Consider the following 27,878-nt stretch of genomic DNA (forward strand, 5'->3'; position numbering starts at 1 on the left):
TAAACTAATGCCATAACCGTGTCCTGGGTCTTAACCAAGTTCAACCGTAGTTCAACCATAGGTTGTAATCTTCAGCTTTGATTAAAAAACTAAGAGGATTCCTGCTCACCTAGCCGAAAGTTCTTTAGGGAGCGGATCTATCGTCAGGTGGTAGCTCTTACCTTGAGACTCCTTAATAGATGAACGGTTATAGAATTTTGGGCACAGATCGATGGTGGATAGAGAGGGATGATTAGGGTAACCAGATAATCATTCTGAGCTAGGAAATTGTGTCTCATTTTGCTAGTTCCATTGAGATGTGAGAGCTCTCCAATTTCTAGTGGGGGTTTAAGCCCAAAAATGACACAGGTTACCTTTCCTATTTGATTTAGGAGAGGAGTACACTTTGTTTAATTATTCCACTGAGAATAGCAGACTTCGCCGAGGGTTTGAATACAACATCATAGTTATGGGTTTCCTCCGTTTGGTAAACAACCGACGCGACTCTAGGTATCTCATAACCTTGCTCGATACCTTTCACTTCTATGAGCTAGTAATCATCAAGGTTACTAACTGTGTTACTGCTACCATGAATAGGGGTTTCAGTTACAGGAATGGTCTCAACACTCAAGTAACTGAACCCATCTTAAATTTTCTTTTGTTATCTTTGATTAATAACATATTTGTGAATTTTAAACTGCGACTAACCCTTGACTTGTAATTTTTTTGTAGGTATGAAATGGGATTTCAGTTTCAATTCCTTTTAATCTTGTTTCTTCCCAGCAGTCGTCGTCATCTTTTCATAGTTTTTGTTGCTTCATTTATCAAGTTCTTACTCAGTCCCTTCTAAGAGGCCTACTCGTGCTTGATAGCTCATTTTTATTGTTGGACCTTGATTCTTAGAAATCACTATGGTTCAAAATTCACATTGATCGATTCCCATTATTAATTTGGGTCTAAGGTTTGAATTGCCTTGCAACTATTTTCTTTGTTCTCTTTAAAGGATTACTAAGGCTTATGAGTCAAGAACTGTTGACCAACCAGAGTTTGGGGTTGAATATTGAGTAGAAGAAAGTATAATTGTCATTGGTGTTTTCCAAATTAAATTAGCGCTAGACAGACTCGACCTTGCGGTCGACAGTGTAGGTTTTGTTTTGAACTATCCGCAAGTTAGAGGAATCATTGACAACACCTGTTGGCATGACTACAAACCCAACCAGGACACGAGTCTCATTCTAGGGGGTCAACGCTTTCAATGAGTGTGGAGATGGAGCACTCTTTATCTTAATTAGGCATAAACTCTCTATATTTGATATTGTCCAGTTCTTACCTTAATAATTCTTGATTAAGTTGTTCATTTTCGAATGGGGTTTCTTTATAAAGTCAATACTGCACCTCTGGTTCCTCCCCTACGTAGTGTTCATGAATATTAGATATTTTTTTCTCGTAATAAAGAAGCAATAATTCTTGAGTGGTTCAGTTAATGTTTATATAATTTCTTCCCTAGTTTACTGTTAAGAATTTCTCATTACCCTGAGATAGTTCTTACGCTATTTGCATAGATTCTTTATGAAATTAATTAAGAGATGAAACATTTTCTGCAAAAGAAAGTTTAAATACTTATTTTTGGTAGTTTTAAGATTGTCTCTTCATTTATTCATTAAACATAATGTTTTCATTTAATCGATTTTTGTTTGTTTAACTAGAAGATTCTTTATGAAACTAATCAAGAGTTGAAACATTTTCTGCAAAAGAAAGTTTAAATACTTATTTTGGGTAGCTTCAAATTGTCTGTTCATTTATTTATTAAACATAATGTTTTCATTTAATCATTTTTTTTTCAACCTACTTGTTACTAAGTACTATTTTCCAAAGTCTCAGTTAAATAAACAAAAGAGCTAACAGTAATAATTATTTACATTACTGGGGATTTTACACCCTTTTATTTTCTTTTCAGTATGTAATTTGAGATCAAGTGAGATGAAATTTTTCTTAAACTGGTTTGAAAAATCTTGTAATATGATATTCATGTAATCTGATTAGTTGAGCTCTATGAAAAATGGGAAAAAGAGAATGGTGCAGAGTTGATTATCATCAAGGTAAAACTCTCTACTCTTTTGGATTGCAATGTTTTATTGCCAAATTTTTAATAATGTACCACTTTCAAACATTCGTTGACATCTTTGTATATCCTTCAAGGGGCTGGGTAAGCATTTTTGTTGGGGGAGACTTGCGGACATTGTATTATGTAAAGGCAGGTTAGTGTCCAATATTTTGAAAATGATAGCTTTACTTCTTGGGTATAGTTTCAGAAGAGTTGATTGTTAGATTGCAAGCTTACGTAGTAGAAGATGTTCATTTATGTCTAATTTGAATCTTGTTGTTAGCTATTTTCCAATTCGTGTTTTCTGTTTTAAAGTTTACCAGTGTTAAAGATATATATGAAAGGCAGTTAGTACAACCACATTGGTAAATGTGGTTGATGTAGGTAGATTAATGTTATTTTTTATTTAATAATGTATTATTTAGTTAATCTCATGAGATAATTCGCATAATAATTTTATAATTGTATTAGGTAAATGTGAAAAAGTAAATATGGATTTAGAAATATAAAATAGTTAATATTTAAAATTTTATTCATTGATGTGAAAATGACCACCAAAATATGTCATCATTTCTTATATATAACCAAAAGATAACTATTTGGATTAAAAGAATACTTATAAAAGTAAATATCAACACTATTTCTTCAAAACAAATATTCAACTGCACATTGACATAACTAATTTATCTGATTTTGTTTATGAGTGCTTTTATGTTATCAATCATGATCTGTAAACATTTTTGCAGACAAACATATTATCGAGCTTATGTACAAAATCTATTGGCTTTACTATCACATCCATACATACAAGAAAAATCTAGTGAGGACTGCCACTTTTTTGTTTATACCATTTTTAATTTCTCATATTTTAAAATTGAATGCAATTTGTCATTCAAGACTCGTGCTAGTATGTTGGGAAGAATAATGTCTCTTAGATTTTATATGGATATTTTCAATATAATTGAAGTTTATTAGATTATGTATATGCTTTCTTTTCCATCTAAAACTATAATAGATAGTATACATACCAAAGTTTTCCATAATTCTCTTTGGGAAGAATAATGTCTCTTAGATTTTATATGGATCTTTTCAATATAATTGAAGTTTATTAGATTATGTATATTATGCTTTCTTTGCCATCTAAAACTATAATAGATAGTATACATACCAGAGTTCTCCATAATTCTCATTTAAAACATAATTAGGATTTCATCGCTAACTTGTTATTTTCCCTCCGACACTTTTTATAAAAATAGAAGAGGAGGATTTCTGCTCCAATTCTTATGTTCCTATTTAATTAATTGCAAAGAAAAAGTTTCATGTTTGATTCACGTAGCGTTTGTTAATGGACTTGCAATGGGAGCAAGGCAAGTCTAGCAATATTATCTGCATTTAGAATAGTCACGGAGAAAATTGAGAGTTTTTTCAATTTTAAGCAAAGATTTCCTATTTTCATATAGAGGATTAGCATATCCTCTTCAATTATTTGTCCTCATCATAAACAAAATATTTAGGCATTTTATTTAGAAATCTATGTTACTGAAATTTTGTTTAGGCATTTTATTTAGAAATCTATATTACTGAAATTAGTAAAGGATTAATTAGCAACCATTTAATATTTAGGATTAATTAGCAACCATTTAATATTTAGGATTAATTAGAAACAATTTAATATTTAATATTTATAGAATGTCATGAAAATTATTTCCCTTAAAGTATACAGTAAAATAAATTGTTTTAAGATTTTTGATTTATTAAGATTTTTCCTTCAATGATCACAGTTCACTTTCTCTCTACTTTTGTTGAGGGATCAACAGATTAAAACTTGATGTATCTCCCCAAGTAAAGGAAACAACTTGTTTCATGGTCATTGTGAAAAATCATTTGAGAGACATTCCTTTTGATAGTTTTCTCTAAAGTTACTTCTTGACATTCTAAATTTTTTCTTGGTTCTAAAGCTCTGGTCCTTTTTGCAACAGTCACAACAGGTAGACATGAAGCTGTTGAAGCAAGAGTCTTTGGATATTCCACAAAATATCTTCTGGACTACCATTTTTGAGTCTGTACTAGAGACCATTGGGGAAAGGCAAATCAAGTGGTAATGAAGAAATAATATATCATGTTGCGAGCACGTGTGTCAATTTTCCATCTTTTGTAAAACATACTTTCATGAAGACAACTTTCATGAACACAATATTGCAAATCAATTGTAAATTCGAATGAATATACATTTTACAATTTTTGTAAATTCAAATGAATATACATTTTATAATTTATTTTTTTTTCCTTATCAAGGAAGCCAATTCCAATTATACACAGGTATTGAAATTGTGGAGCTAACTGTTGCATATAAATTTAATTTTCCACCATTTAATGTGATTTAAGCTTTTGGTTTTATATGTGAGAAAGTAAACTCTCTTGTAGGATGGAGAAATGTTGAACACTTTTATTTTTCCTCATAATATATCATGAAATGAAATTCCAACGGAGGATCTTGCATGTTCAAATTCAATGACATTCAATGACATGAATATATTTTCAGCAAATATAAGTCATTCAACAAATCTAAGTGTGTTGCCTTATTATTTTCAAGGTTGCTTTCAAGAACTGTTTAGTTTTAGAAATTGTTTTTCTTTTAGATTTAAAATAACTTTGTTGTTAACTTCAAAAAAATTGTATATTTTCTTTACCATAAAGAACAGAGATTTAAGCTAATTAGAATCATTAATTGGGAGCTTTAAATGTTGAAACCACCTTAAAAAACATTTAAAATGATTTTGTTTATATTTTTTTTTAAATATTTTTTCATATTCTTTTTAAAGAGATAATAGTTGAAATTATGGACCTATAGTCTCTATAGACAATATGCTTTTAATCACCGCTAATGTCTCCGTAGCGACAAAAATGTAATCGTAGAACATTTAAAAAGATTTTATTTAATATATTTTTTCATATTGTCTCTAGAGAGACAATAGTTGAAATTATGGACCAATAATCTCTATAGACTATGTTTTTAATCTCAACTATTGTCTCTAAAGAGACAAAAATGTAATTGTCTCTAAAAAGACAAAAGAAATTGTCTCTAGAAAGACAAAAGAAATTGTCTCTTAAGAGAAATAATTCATGTGTCTTTATAGAGACAATAATAATATGTGTTCGATATTGTCTTTATAGTGACAAATTTTTAAGACAATAAAATTTTGAGACACTCAATTTTGCCACACTCACTTAGAGATAATATTTAAGGCAATACACAAGTTTCTTTTTGTTTCAAGTTAAGATAATTGACTTGACAAATGTCTTAAATATTGTCTTAGAAACCCCCTACATGTAGTAGTGGATAAACACTTATTCAAAGAGAGCTAATCCCTTAGATTCTTCTTTGTGCATGTAACTAAGTAATCTTTCCAATGCAAAAAATATTATTATAATACATAAAAGTACATGCCCCTTTCTAAGGGAAGGCTAACAATGATAGACATCATTATAGTGCAAGCAAATGCAAGTCCCTTTTCGAAAAACATATTTCCCAAGATAGAGCTATTTACAAAATATATTATATGCACGAAGACATTGGTTGCTCTAAAACAAAACTATTGTGTTAGTCATTATTTCTTTCATGTGGATATATGTATTTTACAAAGGAAAGCTAGTGCATTTATTGCAAGTAATTACTTGTTTCACTTTTTCAGGATCTAACATAATACTTACTCTTTATGATCACAAATCCATGTTTTTGTTTAAAATATCTAACACAATAGCTCTACAAATCCATGTTTCTGTTTAAAAGATTTAACACAATAGTTCTATTTTGATGTATGTAACCAACCATTATATGTATGGTTCTACATATGTGTTCTTTTCACATAGTTATTTTCAAGAATCCAACATAGTTTCTCTATCTTTTTATGTACAAAGTTCTTATGCATTTGTTTCCAAGAAAGTATCATAACAAAGTTCTCATACATTTGTTTTCAAAAAATATCATAATCAACCTCTATTTTGGGCATAAGAGCTAAAATAATAATAATAATGCTAACTTTTTATGCATTAAACCATGCAATTAAATCAAACTGTCCAATATAAAACACACAAATCATTTATCTTCTTAAGCACCAAAACATGTAACTTATTTCTCACCCATAAGAAAAACATATTCTTTTCAAAGAAGAATCTTATGACTTATATTATCTATGTACATTTGATCTCTGCATAGGTTATTATATTTCCTCATAACTAAGTAATTTTTTTTAAAGAACTCTCTTATGCATGAGAATCCATGGGAATATTTTCCATGGATTTATTAAATAACTAATATTTACCAACACCATGGAAATATTTTTACCATGACTAAGCACAAAACCATTGTGTTCTTTTCAAGAACACCACAACATTTATTTATTCTAATTAACCAAAAGGTCATATAAACACATAAGGTAGTTATTAAAACTACACATTTCAAAAGAAATTCTCACCTTCCAAGCAATTCATCTTATTAACTTTTCTCTTTTATTTTTCACCACCCATGAAAATATGTCACAAATTACCCTCTTTAATCTATATTCACTTACAAGAAAATAACTTGGATTTGTTATTATTTCATGCAACCTTTTTAAGAAAAGAGCATGCATCCTATCATTAGTTACATAAAATGCATATGCAATGTTATATAAAGACAAGCAAAGTTACTTATTTTTTAATGCTGCAATTATATAATTACAATCTTTATCTATATATAGTAATATATTTTCTTTACTAAGAAAAATATATAATAAAAATCTTCATCTACATATAGCAATATATTTTCTTTACCAAGAAAAATATATAATAACAATCTTTATCTACATGTAGTAATATATTTTCTTTACCAATAAAATATATAATTGCAATATTTATCCACATGTAGTAATATATGTTCTTTACCAAGAAAATATATAATCACAATTTTTATCTACATATAGTAATATATTTCCCTTATCAAGAAAAATATATAATAACATTTTTATCTACATGTAATAATATATTTTCCTTACCAAGAAAAATAAATAATAACAATATTTATCTACATGTAGTAATAAACTGACACAATACCCTTTTGTTTTATGTATGTAACCCATTCCAAGAAAGATGAACAAAATAATTGTTACTTTTTTAATATTTTCCCATCTTTTCCAAAAAAAAAGTTATATGATATTTTTTTAATTTATATAAATTAGTTAATAACCATGTAAATCCTAACCATGCAAATCCATACAAATCCATGGGTACCCATGGCCCATGAAACTCCGCGAACTATATCAACAACCCCATTTCTCTGACTAATATCAAGCTGCAACACCCTAGCTTAAAGGATCGTTTGTAGTTCATGGTGGCCATGATGTCAATGTTGTTAATATGTACTTCTATTATTCCATAATTTTTTCAACAAACTCAATGTATTCCATAATTTTTCCAAGAAACTCAATGTAAACGTTGTTAATGAGCATTTCTATTATTCCATAATTTTGCCAAGAAACTCCCACGACTGTATCAAGAATCCATAATTTTTCCAAGAAATTCAATGTCAACGCTGTGAATAAGCACTTCTATTATTCCATAATTCTACCAAGAAACTCTCACAACTGTATCGACAACCACATTGCTCTGGCTAATATCAAGCTGCAACACCCTCGCTTAAAGGAACATTTCTCTGGCTAATATCAAGCTGCAACACCCTGGATTAAATGATGGTCTGTAGTTTGTGGTGGCCACGATGTGAACGTTGTTAATAAGAACTTCGATTATTCCAAGCTGCAACACCCTCGCTTAAAGGAACATTTCTCTGGCTAATATCAAGCTGCAACACCCTGGATTAAATGATGGTCTGTAGTTTGTGGTGGCCACGATGTGAACGTTGTTAATAAGAACTTCGATTATTCCATAATTTTGCCAAAAAATCCCATGACTGTATCAACAACCACATTGCTCTGGCCTAATATCAAGATGCAACACCATGGATTAAAGCATGGTCTATAGTTCATAGTGGCCACGATGTGGGATTTTCCTAGGAGAAGGTCAATGCACACTCTCATCCTTGCCATGGCAAAGAGGTGGTCTCCCTTCCAACCAATTTTTCCAAAAAGATTCAAGCTTGTCACCATATTTTTCTCATGGGAATACATTTAACCTCCTTACTCTCCATAGAGCGAATGCAGAAAAATGATAGATGAATGTCTAATGGAATAAGTGTAAAAGAATGATGACATACTTCCTCCTCTTTTTCTTGGAACATATCATAGTGTAGTTTCTAACTACTTTAAAACTCTAACAAATTCTTGAGTGGTTAAACATGGTAAAAATGATGTTTCCAAAAATAATTGTAAATTCCAACATAATATGTCTGTTGGAGGGATATTACATTATTTAATTATTTTTACTATGAAATATTTAAAACATTTTATATAAAATAACACTTTAAAATTTAAAATATTATGACTAAATATTTATGATGTAGTTTTTCATACTTTTAATATAAGTGATTTTATAGATTTGGCCATTAAATGAAAGAGTTAATATATTTAAAATAATTAATAAGATTTTAAAAATATGCTTGGCTTACATCTTTGTGGAGTCTTGGTATATTTGGCTTATAGTTTATTGGACATACTCTTGGTGTTATAATAGAAATATTAAATTTGATCTTTGACTTCTCCCAATATTTGTGAGTGCAAAATTCACTAAGGAGTTTTTCCAATTTTTGGTGATATTAAATAAAAAAGAGAAAATATTATTTTGTGGGAAAAATTCGAAATTATTATTTTAATGAAGAATGGCGGCAAAGTACTATTTTATTAGTAGAAGGTGGGGACCACCAAGGGAGAGGACTAGCAATTATAAATAGAGCCTGGAGGCCTCCATTTGGTTACTTTGATCATTTGACAATTCAACATTAGTTCCCTTGAGCTTCTTAGCCAAGACAATCATACTGTTTAGCACAAGGAATTTCCGAATGGGAATTCTACCCTCATTTTGGAGAAATTCGAGTGTCTCCCAGTGAAGCAATTTGGGGAGGTCAATTTAGAGTTTCCATTGGGCATATTTGCAAGTTATTTCAGCTCTGCTGAGTTTAGAGAATTCTTGGGACCAAAATTCTACATTTCTAGAAGTGTACAACGGCTGTGGGAATAAAGGTTGAGGAGAGATAAAGGTCGGAGATTGGAGGTATTCCGCAAGGAAGAATTTAGCCAAAGTTGGGAGATATTTCTAGCGGTGGATTTGAGCTTAATTCAACAATATTAGTTTTGTGGGGCATTTTCTAGCCAAATTGAGCAATTTTCACTTATTGGGGGTCCCTGGGGATTTTTGGATTTGGCCAAAATCCTTTATGGGTTTATTAAGAGGATTTTGTAGATTGTTATAAAGAATTTTTCGGATGATATTCGGACCTGAAATCCTAATTTTTATAGCAGGCTGAATTGCTAGTTAGTTGGGGAATTTTCATTGTGGGTTCAACTTTCGCTTGGAGATAGGCCAAACCATTTCTGGGTTTTTCTTGGTTTTAGGGAAGGAGCACTCTCTTAATTTCATAGAATTTTCTGGGCACTCTAGAGTGGGAAAAATAAAGGGGTGAAGTCAAGCAACAATGCAGTTTTGGAGCAGCAATGTAATTTTCTAGAGGAGCTAGCTATTATAGTTGTTGAGCTTTCTTGTATTCATCACCTGGTGCTTGTAGCTTGCCTTGTGAAATCCCACGTGCATTTTCTCCAACTCATTTGTACCAAAACACTATTATTAGTAAAATCTTGGCTAGTTTATGGATTTAGAGATATTTCTAGTTTATGTGTATGCATTTTTGAAAATTTTTGTATTATTATCTTTGCATGACTTCATTATCATTGTAAAATTTCCAATAGGAATGTTGTAGTGGTATCAGAGAATGATTTTGGCCAGTTGTGGAGTAGCCATCAAGATCATGGAAGATTTGGGCATGTATGCACTGTGATGTGTGATTTATAGACAAACCCATGGCTTAGGGGAGAGTGAGTATCATTGAGGGATAAATGACCCTCACCCACTTTGATGGTTCAGTTAGGAGTTCTGTCAGAAAATGGGTACAAGAATTGGACACATATTTCTGACTAAACCCCATGAGGAAGGTAGACGCTATTAGACATACTACTTTGCAGTTGGATGGAGATGTTATGGAATGGTGGTACCGAGGTCTGATCCCTTTAGGTCATGTACATATCACATCCTATAAAGACTTCATAGAGAGGCTCGTGGAGAGATTTTACTGAAAGGACACCAGACCCCCTAAAACGGAGTGGATAGGATGAGGAAAGCTGGAGGATGAGACCAAGAGGTATTTCTACTAGTGGAGACCAGGATTTAGATGTCAGAAGCTTGAGGAGGAGGTTGAGGAGGAGGACATGCAAGATGGTGAGGGGCACATCGATATACCCGGTGTGGCATAGGAGTCACCATTGTTGGAGGCTTCTTTGTTAGCTCCAGCTAACACCTCAATTGAGGGGGTACAACATACACTCAGAGGGCCATCTATTGATGGGATGCCAATAGTTGATGAGGTACCCAGTGCTAAAAACCTAGTTTCTAAACGATGGCTGCCCACAGCAGGTTGATGAGGTACCTGAAGGCATACTTGTCATTGAGGAGGTACCGAAAGAGACAAAGGGGTCCAGAGGGATGACTGAGTTTACAGAGGATAACCGCCCTCCATAGTTTCATTAGTTTCCAGCTAGCCTTCTATCATTTAGAAAGAAGGCCACGACAGTGCGAGAGGCCATTCTACAACAGAATGAGGAGTTGGAGGGCATGAGAGCGGTTTTCGCTAAGTCAATGGCCAAACTGACTTGCGTTAGGGAATAATTTGGTTCCCTAATGGTTCAGTTGCGGTGCACATTGGAACGATGGGGCAACCCTACTAAGGCATTACAAGCTGGTAGCACTAGCAGGTTACCACTAAACATTGGATAGGGAAAGGCATAGTCACCTCAACATATTTTATGTGTTGACTAGGATGGTGAGATGAGGCGACATGAGTTGTGCAGGGTGCATCCTTGGTAGGATGGAGGGTTAGTTCCATGTACGGGAGTTTATGCTCTCGATCCTTCACTTGGGGTTGGATGATGAGAGATATTAAGTTCATATCTGGTGGAGCTGGCTAGCAGGTTAGATGCATCCATGGCCATAGCTCAGCAAAGGCTATGGATTACCAGGGGTGCTTGAGGGCCAGATTGTTGTTGGGATCTAGGTGGGATTCTCCATCACATCGTGGAGAGGGTAGTTCATGGTAGCAGCTATGTGATGGACTTAGTGGTTGGGTGCACACACATTTTCATATACCCTTTAGAGTTCTTGACAACACTAGTGACATGATGGATCGGTAGAGGAGAATGCATATTTCATGAGTTGTCATGGCATATTGATTGTGCATGGAGTCACAAGCTGATTAGCTTACTCTGGCAGGAGCTGGTAGGAGGAGGTGACATCGATAGACCACTAGACATGGAATTGCATGGAGATGGTGATCTCTCATTAGTATATCAGACAATGAAGCCACCGAGGATAGACACAATAGTGTCATTCCCATTGGCATGTGAGGAGTCAGACCGCTCAGGTCTTTCAGGGAAGACAGGGAGATGTATCCCACATCATGGAGGGATTACTAGCAGAGTGGTGGATACGTTGGCACATGTAGGATGGCATATGATACAAGGTGGTATGACAGTAGGAAGTGGTACCTAGGGGTGCACATAGATATGCTGTAGAGTCTAATATTATGCAGAGGGATGTGGCTTGATGCATACATACCCAATTTTAGAACCTACCATCCAGTGTTGTATAGAGGTATGAAGTGATGAGAAGTGACCTGCAGAGGAGCATGGAGATGCATGGTTGTTTGATGTAACATGTTGACTTGCATTGAGCGACTCATATTGCATCACGTACAGGTGGGGAGAGCTAGATACAATGACACAGACAAGATACGAGACGGTGCAGGATGGTACATTAGTAGGATGGGGAATCCAATGGTGTATAGGGATAAGCTGCAGGGTATAGTGCCAGGTTGAGGACTATAGGGATACTCAGTGGGATGCAAGGGCATATGGTGTTGCACAACGAGGTCTTTGAGGGTTTCCTCCAAGGATACTTATGGATGAAGACATCAGGCATACCTTTGGGTGTACTTCACTCAGGATCAATAGGGATGCAGATGAGCGATACTCAATGCTATCCATGGGGACTCACATACTTGTCCTTCTTATACATCACTTACAAGCACAGATGATTTCGTTGTCGTCCTTTGACACTCTGGGCATGAGCAATTGGGACAGGGAGCTCACCTGAGATATTAGGATGACACTCAACGCACTAAGGGGGAGACTTCTTAGTGGTGGCATTGGGCCAGTGCACGAGTTGACAACTACAGGTTGGGGGATGAGGTGATCATCTGCAGGAGTGGCATGTCAATCATCAGTGAGCCTATGCCTTGGGATCAGGTCATGAGGGAGACATGTGTCACTCTTTCCAGAGGGTATGTCAGGACCATGAATGAGCAGAAGATACCGTGTACAATTGAGATAACTTTCCAGTATGTGTTTGAACTCCAGACATTGTATTGACACACTATCAAGAGGGTGGATGGTAGACTCAGTGGTGATGGTTGGCAGGAGCGAGATGGGTCCACATACACTTAGTCGATTGCAAGTATTAGATACGCATCTATTGACTACCTTCAGGGGGTAGTTATTTGGCATATGTGGCTTCCAACAATCATCAGTACTATGCAGTGGAAGGCACAGGGAAGTTTAGCATGCATCAGATTTGTTCATGATATATGGGGTCTATATGTCGGTTGGATGAGGAATAAAAAAATTCAAGCAGTTGTTAGAGCTATGCTACACCAAGTTTGGTTACGAGATCCAGGAATTGAGTTGATTGATAGGACACTCCATTCTATGATGAGTAGTTTCATGGGAGAGAGTGATCTAGTTCAGCTTGGGTGTGACGCATGGTAGATTGTTGAAACCTCCATTGTATGGCGAGGTAGATTTATCCTGTTGCTGCCTAGGATTGAGATTGATAGTGGATGGGTAGATATTGACATCATGGAGATTCCTAGGCAGGATAAGCTTCGCCTTCACACATATCCCACCATTAGGTTTCGAGAGGGGAGGATACAGTCTAAGCATGATTTGAAGTTTGTCATAGTTAGAGTGGTGCAGCGTCAGTATGGTGGCACCCTTCTAAGACTAGCATGGGATCCAGGTACAAAAAGATTTGGTAGTTAATCTACCCTCAGGGGTAAGTTGATTTCTACTGTGGGGATCATTAAGATATTCGATTAGAATATGGTGATTCGTTGTTGACATGGGCATCATCACTAGTATGGCAGGCTTTTCAAAAACGAGGAGAGGTTCAGTGGAACATCTGGGACCGTGGCATTGGCTAGACCAACATTTGGAGCAGTAGGATATTGGTTGAGGACAAGCACTTTTTTGTGAGGAGGACTATAATGTTCCCAATTTTTGTGAGTGTAAAATTAACTAAGGAATTTTGCCAATTTTTGGTGATATTAAATAAAAAGGAGAAAATATTATTTTGTGGGAGAAAAGTCGAAATTATTATTTTAATGAAGACTAGCAAAAAAGTAATATTTTATTAGGGGAAGGTGGGGAGCAGCAAGGGAGAGGACTAGTAATTATAAATAGAGCTTGAAGGCCTCCTTTTGGTCTCTTTGATCATTTGACAATTCAACATTAATTCTCTTGAGCTACTTAGCCAAGACAATCATGTTGTTTAGCACAAGGAATTTCTGAGCAAGAATTCCACCCTCATTTCGGAGAACTTTGAGTATCTCCCTAGCATGGAAAATTTTAGGGGCTAATGTTCGCCCAGTGGGCTAATTTTCCATGATTTTTCCACAAAAAAGATTCGCCAATTTCCAATTTTATAAAAGACGATTCGCCCAAATTTTAGAATATAAAATTATTTTACCTTAAAAATCGCCAACATTATATAGAGACTATATATAAAATAATTATAAATTTGATTAATTTTACAAATATATCAATACACATTTATAATTTTCATATTAGGGATTAGTGAGATTCGCCAATGTTTTAAACTTCAAGAAAATTTTCCATCCTTAAAATTTTCCTTGCTCCCTAGTGAGGAAATTTGGGGAGATCAATTTAGAGTTTCCATTGAGCATATTTGCAAGTTATTTTAGCTGGGCTTACTTGAGAGAATTCTTGGGGCCAAGATCCTACATTTTAGGAAGTGCACAAGGGTTGGAGGAATAGAGGTTGAGGAGAGATAAAGGTCAGAGATTGGAGGTATTCCTCAGGGGAGAATTTAGCTGAAGTTGGGAGAGATTTCTAGTGGTGTATTTGAGCTTAATTCAACAATATTAGTTTTCTGGGGCGTTTTTTGGCCAAATTGGGCAATTTTCACTTATTGGGGGTCATTGGGGATTGGTGGATTCAGCCAAAACCCTTTATGGTGTTTTGTGGGTTTATTGAGAGGAGTCTATAGATAACTTTATAGACTTTTTCGAGTGATATTCAGACCTAAAATCCTAATTCTTATAGCAGGGTGAATTGCTAGTTAGTTGGGGACTTTGCATTGTGAGTTTGACATTGGCTTGGAGATAGGCCAAACCCTTTTTGGGTTTTTGTGGGTTTTTGGCAAGGAGAACTCTCCTAATTATATATATATTTTTTGGGCACTCTAGAGTGGGAAAATCAAGGGGGGAAGTCAAGTAGCAATGTAGTTTTGGAGTAGCAACACAGTTTTTTTGATGAGCTTGCTATTATAGTTGTTGAGATTTCTTGTATTCATCATGTGGTGCTTGTAGCTTGCCCTTTATAGAAAATATGTGTAAGTTAACCTGATAATGCAATATAAATCAAACCAGAATACTATAACCTACTTCTACTATCATTTTGTGGAAGCATAAAGATCGTGCTGAACAATATAGCCAGAAGAAGAAGAATCAATGTCACATTGCATATGAAAATACTTTGGAGAAAGCCTCAGTTAAAAACCCCACACTATTGTATTATCATACATGGTGGAAGTACATAGGAATTATACAAAGCCTTAGCTCTCACATCTAGCCATCTCTCAGTACAATCCTCACAGGCAATCTTGGCTTCTCTCCAGCCTTCCTCTCTACCCTCCAAGCTCCTATTTCCTTGCATTGTTCCTTGTGGATGGTCTTCCTTTACCAAGAGGAAAACCCATCCTCCAAAATTGCGTAATCCTCAAGGATAAATCCTTGACTGCATGCATGATTTTTCTCCGTGAGAAAACGCATGCAACTGATAGTGCAATGTCCTTGAACATTAATCTCAACTGGTTTTTTCTCAGAATAGAAATGCATGAGTTTCTGATGAGGGAATCTTCAGTTAACTGGAGTAGCACTACTTGAGTGCATGCATGCCTCAACTGACTGTTAACTCATTATTAGTTCCTCGAACAGTTTGGAACTAATTTAACTGGATTTAACTCAATAAACTAAGTTAACTAATTACAACTCAAATATAACTCAATATTATCTCCTTAGTTTAAGGGATAACTCTTGCATTACTTCAGAAATACTTCTAACTTGAATTTCTCCAACTAATTAATTTAAAATAAATTAATTAATTATTTCCAAGTAGCTGTTAGGACTAAATTCGATTTTAATTCACAATTAATTCAAGGACAAATTAAATTGGAATATTCTTGTTGCCATATTTCAACACTCCCTCTCAACAAGAAAGGAATTATCTGCCACCTCGATCCTATCTCTATGGAACTCGAATTTACACTTTGACAATGCCTTTGTCAAAATGTCCACATCTTGCTCCTCTGCTGAAATATAATGCAGCAACATGATCTTCTCTACTTGTGAAAAGCCACAGGCAACAAATCTTGCCTTATGTTTCTCCACACTACCATTAGCAGCTTTCTTTACCTTGTAAAGCCAATGGGAATTCACAACTGACTTGTTCTCTGGTCTCAAAACCACATCCCTAACACTATTATAAACCATGGAGTCATACTCCTCCACCATAACATCAACCCAAATCGGCTGATGCACTGCTTCCTCAAAGGAAGATGGCTCGCTCTCAACACATTCCCGAGCAAGGGCCATGTCTCTAGTGTACCTCTCATGTGACCTCCTCTGTCTGTGCTGAGAAGATAGTTCTCCCACATTCTCTCTCGCATCGTCCAACAATTTGTCAGCTTCTCTTATGCGCTTCCATCCATCTCTGGAAGACTCTATTTGAGTGGATGTCTCCACTCCTAGAACCTCTGCATGTGGCTGCTCCGCATCAATTTGAGGCTCCTCCTTCTTAGGAACCAACACTTCCTCCACAGCATGTAGTTGGAGCTCCCTCTCAAGGGAAACTCACATGGCCTTCTGCTCATCAGACTTGAGATCTCTGTGAACCACTATCCTCTGACTGGTAGGCAAGTACACTCGATAGTTGTGAGGTGTATCAGTGTACCCCACAAATATCCCCAATGTTGCTGTCGACTCAAGCTTCTTCCGTGCATCCTTTGTCACATGGCAATATATCGATGAGTTAAAGATCTTGAAGTGACCCACATCTGGTCTCTTACTAGAGAAAGCTTCCTCTAGTATCTTCATCCAAAGTATGTGATGCGGGCTTCTATTCTACAAATAGACCACTGTGTTGCATGCCTCAGCCCACAAGTGAAGTGGTAGGCATTGGTCATGCGGCATTACACTTGCTGCCCCTACAATTGTTCTGTTCTTCCTCTCGGACACCCCATTCTGTTGTGGGTTATGAGGTGCCGTCAACTATCGTTTAATTCCTTCCGCTGCACAGAAGTCCTTAAACTCTTGAGAGACATTCTCCACCGTTGTTGCTTCTCATGGCCTTGATCTTCTTCCCTGACTCTTTCTCAACTAAAGCTTTGAACTCACAAAACTTTGTGAAAGTTTGGTCCTTCTTCTGCATGAAATAAATCTAGAATTTACGAGAATAGTCATCAATGAAAATCGCACAATACTTTTGCTTCATTGTGGATTCCGTCGAGAATGGTCCACACAAATCAATATGAACTCGCTCTAAGATAGGTTCTGCTCGAATGTCTCAATCATGAAAGGAAGACTTGGTGTACTTTCCCAAGGTACAACCTTTGCATGTGTCAACTTGCTCAAGTTACCTTTAGGAAGTCCTGTAGAAACATGTTACATTATCTTCAAAGCCCCATGATGCAAATGGACCAACCTCCTATGCCACAACTCACCAATGTCTTGGCTTTGCACCAATTCTACTTTCGTACTCAATGCTGCACAATCATCTACCTCTAGTTTATAGAGATTCTTCACCCGAATCCCTCTCCTCTTGGTCTGACCCATGGCTATGTGTCGTAGAAATGCATTTCCTTTACTAAAGACAACATCATAGCCTTTGTCGTCCAACATCATGACTGATACCAAGTTCTTCTTCAGTCTAGGCACATACATCACATCTGTCAAGGTGAGAGGAGCTCTATGCTCCCTCTGAAAAGAAACCCTGCCCACTACTGAAACACTATACCTTCTATTGTGACCCATCTCTATGTGCATCTTAAGGTCTTTCTCCTCCAAGGAACTAAATAATTTTTTATCACCGGTCATGTGGAATGAGGCTCCACTGTCAAGATACTAGACACATCCCATGATTGATGACACCATGCATGCGATGAGGGTAAAGTCCATTTCGAACTCAGAGGCTAATGCCTCCCCTTCCGATCCTTCCGAGGATCCCTTCTTAGACTTCTTCAATGGGAAATTAGTCGCATAATGTCCCATCTTCTGACAATTAAAGCATCTTACTTTAGACATGTCACCCTTCTTCCCTCCATGAGAAGAATTCGATTAGAAATGGGAAGCCTTCCCATTCCCTTTCCTTGCCTTACTTGCTAAGGCCATATTTTCTTCATCATCATTCTTGGATGAAGAGCCATCTCGTGTGGTCCTCCTAATCTCCTCCTGCATAAGATCTTACCATAGTCATTCCTAATCCGACAGTTTCTCCCTTCCATTCACAGAGTCTTGGTAGCTATTCCAACTCTTTGGAAGGCCAAGGAGAGTGAGGCTCACCATATCATCATCAGCAGTAGTTATTCCCACACTGCCAAGCTCATCTCTGCAGGTGGTGAGCTTTTTCAGATATGTGGAAATAGTATCTCCCTTCTCCATCTTGATTCTTCGAAGCTTATCCTTGAGCGCCAATTTCCTCTGGTCGTTACTATTTTGGTAGAGGTCCTTCAATGTCGTCCACATTGAAAATGGAGTATCCTTCCCATGCAGACTCAAGACAATATGGTCTCGAACTCCCTCAAGGGTGATCTGTCTTGCCTTCGCCACACACTTCTTCCACTCAGCCAACTCTTGTGCATTAGTTGAAGCTAGCTTTGGGATTTCTTGATCAATGAATTCCTTCAAGCCATTGTCTTCTAATACAACCTCCATTCTATCTTTCCATGCTATGTAATTCGAGCTACCTTCCAAGGCATACTTGAGTCTCAAGCCATAGAACGCCATTGGCCAACCTTGAAGTATGATATGAATTTGATTTGCACCTGCAACCCCGAACCTCAAACTTCGAATTCTCTTCTCAGTATACTATTCACAACACCGATACCATGTAGAAAATTTCTATAAATCCAGCTCTGATACCATGTAGAAAATTTGTGTAGGTTAACCCGATAATGTAATATAAATCAAAGCAGAATACTATAGCCTACTTCTACTATCAATTTGTAGAAGCTTAAAAATTAAGCTGAACAATATAACCAGAAGAAGAAGAATCAATGGCACAATACGCATGAAAATACTTTGGGGAAAGCCTCAACTAAAAACCCCACACTATTGTATTATCCTATATGGTGGAAATACATAGGAATTATATAAAGCCTTAGCTCTCACAGCTAGCCAGCTCTCAGTACAATCCTCATAGGCAATCTTGGCTTCTCTCTAGCCTTCCTTTCTACCCTCCAAGCTCCTATTTCCTTGTGTTGTTCCTTGTGGATGATCTTCCTTTACCAAGTGGAAAACCCATCCTCCAAAACTGTGCAATCCTCAAGGATAAATCCTTGACTACCTACATGAGTTTTCTCCATGAGAAAACACATGCAACTGATAGTACACAGTCCTTGAATATTAATCTCCACTGGGTCTTTCTCAAAATAGACATGCATGAGTTTCTGATGAGGGAATATTCAGTTAACTGGAGTTGCACTAGTTGAGTGCACACATGCAACAACTGAGTGTTAACTCACTATTAGTTCCTCAAACAATTTGGAACTAATTTAACTGAACTTAACTCAGTAAACTGAGTTAACTAATTACAAATCAAATATAGCTCAATCTTATCTCCTTAATTTAAGGGATAACTCTTACATGACTTCAGAAAGACTTCTAACTTGAATTTCTCCAGCTAATTAATTTAAAATAAATTAATTAATTATTTCCAAGTAGATGTTAAGACTAAATTCGATTTTAATTCACAATTTAATTCAAGGACAAATTAAATTGGAATATTCTTGTTGCCATATTTCAACACCTTGTGCAATACTAGGTGCATTTTCTTCAACTCATTTGTACCACAACAATATTATTAATAAAATCTTGGCCAATTTGTAGATTTAGAGATATTTCTAGTTTATGTGTATGCAGTTTTGAAAAATTCTATGTTAATATCTTTGCATGACTTTATTATCATTGTAAAATTTCCATTCAAAATATTATATTTAAGACTAAATTCGATTTTAGTTCACAATTTAATTCAAGGAAAAATTAAATTGTAATATTCTTGTTGCTATATTTCAACACCTTGAAATCCCAGGTGCATTTTCTTCAACTCATTTGTACCACAACAATATTATTAATAAAATCTTGGCCAATTTGTAGATTTAGAGATATTTCTAGTTTATGTGTTTATAGTTTTGGAAAATTCTATGTTATTATCTTTGCATGGATTTATTATCAATGTAAAATTTCCATTCAAAATATTATATTTAAGACTAAATTCTATATTTAATTCACAATTTAATTCAAGGACAAATTAAATTGGAATATTCTTGTTGCCATATTTCAACACCTTGTGAAATCCCAGGTGCATTTTCTTCAACTCATTTGTACCACAACAATATTATTAATAAAATCTTGGCCAATTTGTAGATTTAGAGATATTTCTAGTTTATGTGTATGCACTTTTGAAAAATTCTATGTTATTATCTTTGCATGACTTTATTATCATTGTAAAATTTCCACTCAAAATATTATATTTTAGATTAAATTCGATTTTAATTCACAATTTAATTCAAGGACAAATTAAATTGGAATATTCTTGTTGCCATATTTCAACACCTTGTGCAAGCCCAGGTGCATTTTACCACAACAATATTATTAATAAAATCTTGGCCAATTTGTAGATTTAGAGATATTTCTAGTTTATGTGTATGCAGTTTTGAAAAATTCTATGTTATTATATTTTCATGACTTTATTATCATTGTAAAATTTCCATTCAAAATATTATATTTAAGACTAAATTCGATTTTATTTCACAATTTAATTCAAGGAAAAATTAAATTGGAATATTCTTGTTGCCATATTTCAACGCCTTGTGCAAGCCCAGGTGCATTTTACCACAACAATATTATTAATAAAATCTTGGCCAATTTGTAGATTTAGAGATATTTCTAGTTTATGTGTGTGCAGTTTTGAAAAATTCTATGTTATTATCTTTGCATGACTTTATTATTATTGTAAAATCTCCATTCAAAATATTATATTTAAGACTAAATTCGATTTTAATTCACAATTTAATTCAAGGACAAATTAGATTGGGATATTCTTATTGCCATATATCAACACCTTGTGCAATCCCATGTGCAAATTAAATTGGAATATTCTTGTTGCCATATTTCAACACATTGTGCAATCCCAGGTGCATTTTCTTCAACTCATTTGTACCAAAACAATATTATTAATAAAATCTTGGCTAATTTGTAGATTTAGAGATATTTCTAGTTTATTTGTATGCAGTTTTGAAAAATTCTATGTTATTATCTTTCCATGACTTTATTATCATTGTAAAATTTCCATTCAAAATATTATATTCAGCAATATTGTATTCAACAAAATAAAATAACATGATATTTCTTTTGTGGACGCGTTTCGAACCAACTTGTCCTGAGGATGAACCACATTGGTTGGTTCGAAAGGCGTTGACAAATAAAATATCATGTGATTTACGCGAAAAAATCTATCATACACTTGATATGGAACACAAAAACTGCAATTCAACAAAAATAAATAAATAAATAATCAATAATTTTTATAATATATTTAAAATAATATTGAAAATTCCATAAAAATATTAACCTACAACTTCCACAATATAAATAAATATTAAAATTTCCAACTAAAAATATTAACATACAACATGATCAATAATATAAATAAATATTTAAAAGCCCTTTAATACCATTTTTAAGAAACTTCTTAAATAATCTCAAGCATATAACTTATGCAACACTATATATAATCCCATATATAATCCCATGATGGTTCCCTGTGTTTTTTCTTGAAAGCGTTTCTCTACTCAATATAAGAGTGAAAGGTGTTTTTTACCTATACACGTTGGTGACCATATCCATCAAAGGGATCTTATTATTTATGTATAAACCGTATTAAGCTATTAATAATACATTATATTTCTATTATTAATTTAAACTTTTATTTTAGTTTATTTTTCTCATATATTTAAATCAATATAGATTTATGTTAAGTATGGATTTAACATGACTGGAGAATAATCGAATTACTTTAAACAAAAACAATGTGTAAATTTCTTTGTTTACGTTATATTTTAAAATATTACAGAAATTACATAGCATGTGTATTAAACCATTTTATCAATATTCATCAATTTAATTGTTTAATTATTAATATATATTTTTAAATATATGTTAATATTAATTCATATTAAAATGCTTTACTCATAATTTATATTGGATATTTTATTGTATATAACATAAAATATTTTCTTTTAACATTATTTTTTCAATAAATAGATACATATTGATATTTTATTTTATATAACTTTAAAATATTTTTTTTAACATTTCTTTTTCTATAAAAAAATACATATAAAATTGATATCACATATTAAAATGTTTTTAAAAAATATAAGATTTAAACATTTTAATTACATAGTTATTTTTACTTCTAATTATTTTGTATGAAATTATATTACTTTACATAAAATTATATTATGACAATTAAATAAGCATACTATATTTTTTTCTTTTGTTATGTTAGGTAATATTGTTTTTCTATTTAAAAAATATTTAAATATTTTATTTTCATTTCAAAATACATTAAAATATTTACACATCATTTTCACATTAAACCTTAAAATAAACCTCTTCAATGAAAAAGCTTTAACTCCAATATTCTTTTCCCCTTCCAATTCAATGAAAAACCTTGACTCCAATACTCTTTTCCCCTTCCAAAATAACAAGAGCCTTGGAGCTTTAAGAATCCTGCATCCAAGATCACAACAGGAGCCTTGAAGATTTAAGAAACCTGTATCCCAATTCATTTCTCAAAAGGACAGTACCACGCCTGTGCCGAGATCATACCTACACGAGATGGAGGGATTTCGATCAATAATATTGCAGTCCATCAATCATCACATTAATTAGAGCTGGGGAAGATGTAGAACCTGGAAATCGTTCAAGTTGGGAAACTTGCCATGGGAAGGACATTGTGGTGCCTTTTTGGACCTCCTAGACAACTCTTCCTGCATGATGACGTGAGCAGTGAGACATGTGAGATGTGCATACTGCGCAAGACTGTTAGCAGGGGCACCTTGATGAATGTGCATGGCGGCCCGCCCTAATCGTTAATCTGTAGGTATATAGATATTAGACGCCATCACGATCTTAAATTCTGAGAAGTCTAAGAGCCCGCCGGAGTTCAAATCGTATGTGTTTATCATTTTTTGGCACTCGTCCAGTTCTTCGCCCTCTGTGAATCCCAAATTACACAGCACCTGTTGAAGTTCCATGGAAGATATGAACCCGTCGTTGTTCATATCATAGACCTTGAATTCTTCCACTAAATCGCCACACCCATTGCCATTGCTTAGTCCATCTTCTGATCTATTGTTCAGAATAGACTGACACAGGACAACAAATTCATCAAATGTCAGGCCAACAAATTCATCGTCCCTCTGAGATTTTGGAATCACAAGATATTTCAAGTTGTCTTCTAAAATATCTTTTCCGAGCCTTTTCAAGTAGCGATTCATTTCATTTACAGTCAGCCTCCCGTCCCCATTTTCATCAACCAAATCGTAGAGTCTGCGAATTTCATTGGTATCTATCCAGAATGCCATTTATATTTGCAAAAATATTAGTGCAATGCCAACATATGGTAACTGCAATTCTGAACTTTTCAGAAATTCAGCGATCCGTGGATAGAAAACATATGAAAACAAAATCATATATATAATACGTGATTTGCGTAATTTCAGAGGAAACTCACGATAACCATTGAAGCACAGTTTCAACGTGAAGCGATATTATCGCGGACGGGGTCCGGGAAATCGTGGATGGCTTACCCCACCGACGTTTTATGGTTGAAGACACGCTAGACAGCCAGCATCGGCGGCGTGAGGGCAGACTGTTAAAATGTTAATTTGAACAGCGCGGTGAAGGTTTTCGAAAACCAGCCCGGTCTCCCCGCACCACCATTCGGCGAAGGCAGTTTCCATAGCAGGGGTGCCGACACAATCAGGGTGCGCCACGCGTCCCATGTACGAACACCCCAAAACCATTTTCCCCGGACGGTAACGAGCGTTTGGTTTGCCGGAGGAGGGTGTGCGAACCACGTCGGATCAGCTCAGTGATCTGGACGCATAATCTCCGCCGTTGACTTCCCGAAGATGCATAACCGCCCGTGTCAAATCAGATTTTTGCGTGGATTGAAAGTTCTAAACGTTGACCGCCGTAGAAGAAGATTTATGGAGTTAATGTGTGTCGTAGTTTTTTGGTAGAGGACCTTTAATACGTTATGGGCATGCCTTTAATATAGATATGGGCACATAGTTTTTTTTTATAAGTTTTATATATTGTTACGTAAGTTAAAAAAAAAGGGTGTGGTATGTATGGTGGCTGCGCAAAAAGCAGTGGGTGTTTTTTTTTGGTGCACAGCAGTGCAGTTCCATTTTGTAATTTTGGAGTGGGGTGGCTACGTAGAGTAGCGTAATGTTTTTTTTTCTTTGGTGCACAGATACCACAGGGGATGTAATTTTTATTATTGTAAAACTGAAGTTTTTTTTGTAGTTTCTACAGCAGTAGAAAATCTGTGAGAGCAGCAGAGTTGTTTGTGTGAATCCCTCTTTGCACAGAGGATGGAATTTGTATCAGTCTTTCAGTTTTAAATTAATAGAAATGTGTTGTGACTGTGTAATGCTGTGTTCTGAGTGAGTTTTTTTTAAAAGGTTGTCTGCAAAAGATCCTGGACAGAGTAAACAGAGCATTGTCTCTGTAGTGGTTATTTTATTTGGTTTTGGTATTTTCTCCATTGAAAAATACCCAACAGTGGTATCAGAGCTGGCTCAGGCTCTTTAAAGAAGTTAAAGAAGCTGAAGGGAGAAGGTTGTTGCAGCAGCAAAACTTCTCAGGCAGACAGAAGACTCAGACAGCGAAGGATTCAGGTATTCCCCAAAAGCATTTCTCTTGTTATTGCTGAAGACAGTCAGTTGTTTTTTTTTTTAAAAAAAAACACAGTCAAGGATTTAAAACCATAGTTCAAGATGCAAGGAATGGCAAGCACAAGCATGGGTATGTTCAACACCCAGCTCCCACACTTTAATGGGAAGAACTATGACTACTGGTCTATAACCATGAGAGCTTTGTTCATCGCTCAAGATATATGGGAACTAGTAGAATATGGGTTTGAGGAACCAGCAGATGAAACTGAGTTCAATGCATTAACTCAGGGAGAGAAGGATCAGCTGAAGCTCAATAGGAAGAAGGATGCAAAGGCCATTGTCTTGTTGTATCAAGCAGTGGACCAGAGTATATTCCCAAGGATAGCAGCAGCTACAACATCACACAATGCATGGCAAACCCTCAAGACAGCCTATCAAGGCATGGAGAGAGTGAAGACAGCAAAATTGCAAATGCTGAGAAAGGATTTTGAAAACTTGAACATGAAGGAGTCAGATAACATTGACTCATTCTTCACTCATGTGATTGGTGTAATCACACAAATGAGAACTCATGGAGAAACAATTGAAGATAGAAGAATAGTGGAGAAAATATTGAGGGTCTTACCCTCAAGGTTTGATGCCATAGTCACCACCATTGAAGAGACAAAGGATCTCTCAAAATATTCAGTTGATGAGCTACATGCATCACTGATAACTCATGAGCAGAGGTTGAGTAGGAATGAAAACTCATCCCTAGAGCAAGCCTTCAAGACCCAGATGTCCTTTGGAAGAGGAAGAGGTCAAGGCAGAGGAAACAAGAGAGGAAGAGGCAGAAGCCAGAACAGAGGTGGAAGGAACAGCACATCAAATGCACAAGGAAGAGGCAGCAATCAAAATCAGAACCAAGGTCAAGGCAGCAGCCAACAAAGAGATCAGTATCAGGCTCAAGGACAAAGGTATGATAAATCTAATGTTCAATGCTATTATTGCAAAAAGTATGGACATTATGCTAGTGATTGTAGAAAGAAACAGCATGATATGAATAGCAGACAAAATGCAAATGTTACAAGAGAAAACAGCAGTCAAGAAAATGTCCTGTTAGCTTGTAACATGGCTGAAACACATAGTGAGGACATATGGTTTTTAGACTCAGGTTGCAGCAACCATATGACAGGGAATGTAGCCCTCTTTTCAGCCTTAAATCAGAATTTGAAATCAGAGGTCACACTAGGAACTGATAGTAAAGTGTCTGTTATGGGAAAAGGGGAGGTAAAAATATTTTCAAAACAAGGAGAAAGGAAAACCATAGCAGATGTATACTATGTCCCCGGAATGAGATGTAACCTCTTGAGTGTTGGACAGCTTATCCAAAAGGGTTACAATGTTTATTTTGTAAATGATGTGTGCACCATCATGGATATACCACCCAGCAAAAGATGCATTGCTGAAGTGAAGATGACAAGGAACAGGATGTTCCCTCTCCGGATCCGGGCAGACATGAAAAACAAAAGGGAAATGGCAGCAGTCACCCAAGAGGCCTTCCAAAGCGTGCCAAAGGATGAGAACTGGTTATGGCACTTGAGATTCGGGCATCTAAATTTTGGAGGCCTAAATTTGTTGAGCAGAAAAGGAATGGTAAGAGGATTACCATTGATAGAGAAGCCGGACAGCCTTTGTGAAGGTTGTATATTGGGCAAACAACATAGAGAGAGTTTTCCATCAGGGAAAAGTGTAAGGGCAAAGGCACCCTTAGAGATTATCCACTCAGATTTGTGTGGACCAATGCAAGCTCCATCATTAGCTGGCAGCCTATATTTCTTGACATTCATTGATGATTTTACAAGAAAGACTTGGATATATTTCCTCAAGAACAAAAGTGAAGTTTTTGAGAAATTCCAAAATTTCAAAGCACTTGTGGAGAACCAAAGCGGGCTGCACATAAAAGTATTGAGAACTGATAGAGGAGGTGAGTATATCTCCAATGAATTCCTAAAGTTCTGTAGAGAAAATGGAATACATAAACAGTTCACAACTCGGTACACCCCACAGCAAAATGGAGTTGCTGAAAGGAAGAACAGAACCATCATGGAGATGGCAAGGAGCATGTTGAAGGCAAAGCATTTGCCAAATGAATATTGGGCTGAAGCTGTACATTGTGCAGTTTATATTTTGAACAGGTGTCCTACAAAGGCAGTCATGAACAAAGTGCCAGAAGAGGCATGGAGTGGGAGAAAGCAGGGAGTCACCCACATGAGAGTTTTTGGGTGTGTGGCCTATGCACACATTCCAGATAAACTAAGGAGGAAGTTGGACAGCAAAGGGGAGAAGTGTATCTTTATTGGATACAGTGATGAATCCAAAGCCTACAGGTTGTACATCCCATCTACCAAGAAGTTCTTTGTAAGCAGGGATGTTCAATTCATTGAAGAGGAAGCTTGGGATGGAAGCATAGAGAAAACAGTGAATGTTAAAAACTGTTTGTCTCATGATGAAGATGAAGAGGAGGTGGCTGAAATGAATCCCCAAACAGCAGCACCAACACAAGGACAGCAAGGTACACCATTGAGGATAAATGAGAGTGCTTCTCCAAGCACGCCACAAGGAGGAAATTCAAGTGCATCTTCAAGCACTTGCACACCAAGTGAAAGAGGTAAGAAGTTTAGAAATCTAAGTGAAATTTATGAAGAAGGAATGAATTCCTTATTTGCCTTATTTTGTCATGTTGATGATCCTATTCATTTCGAAGATGCAATCAAAGATAGGAAATGGATAGAAGCTATGGATGAGGAGATGAATGCCATAGAGAGAAACAAAACATGGGATTTGGTTGAGTTACCAAAAGGCAAAGAAGTCATTGGTGTGAAATGGGTCTATAAGACCAAGAGCAATGCTGAAGGCAAGATAGAAAGGCATAAAGCAAGGCTGGTTGTCAAAGGCTACAAGCAGCAGTATGGGAGAGATTATGAGGAGACTTTCGCACCGGTTGCACGAATGGAAACCGTGAGAGCAGTGCTGTCCATAGCAGCACAAAACAAATGGAAAGTCTACCAAATGGATG

At 35.6% G+C, this 27,878-nt stretch overlaps 1 pseudogene; it reads right to left on the reverse strand.

Moving 5' to 3' along the window:
- Positions 1 to 23,005: 23,005 nt before the first annotated feature.
- On the reverse strand, positions 23,006 to 23,500 carry LOC149224453 (calmodulin-like protein 2 pseudogene; annotated as a pseudogene).
- Positions 23,501 to 27,878: the final 4,378 nt, after the last annotated feature.

The sequence above is a fragment of the Pinus tabuliformis genome, chromosome Q (genome assembly GCF_031772625.1).
Source record: "Pinus tabuliformis cultivar Carrire ecotype Pingquan chromosome Q, CPIR1, whole genome shotgun sequence".
Taxonomy (NCBI): Eukaryota; Viridiplantae; Streptophyta; class Pinopsida; order Pinales; family Pinaceae; genus Pinus; species Pinus tabuliformis.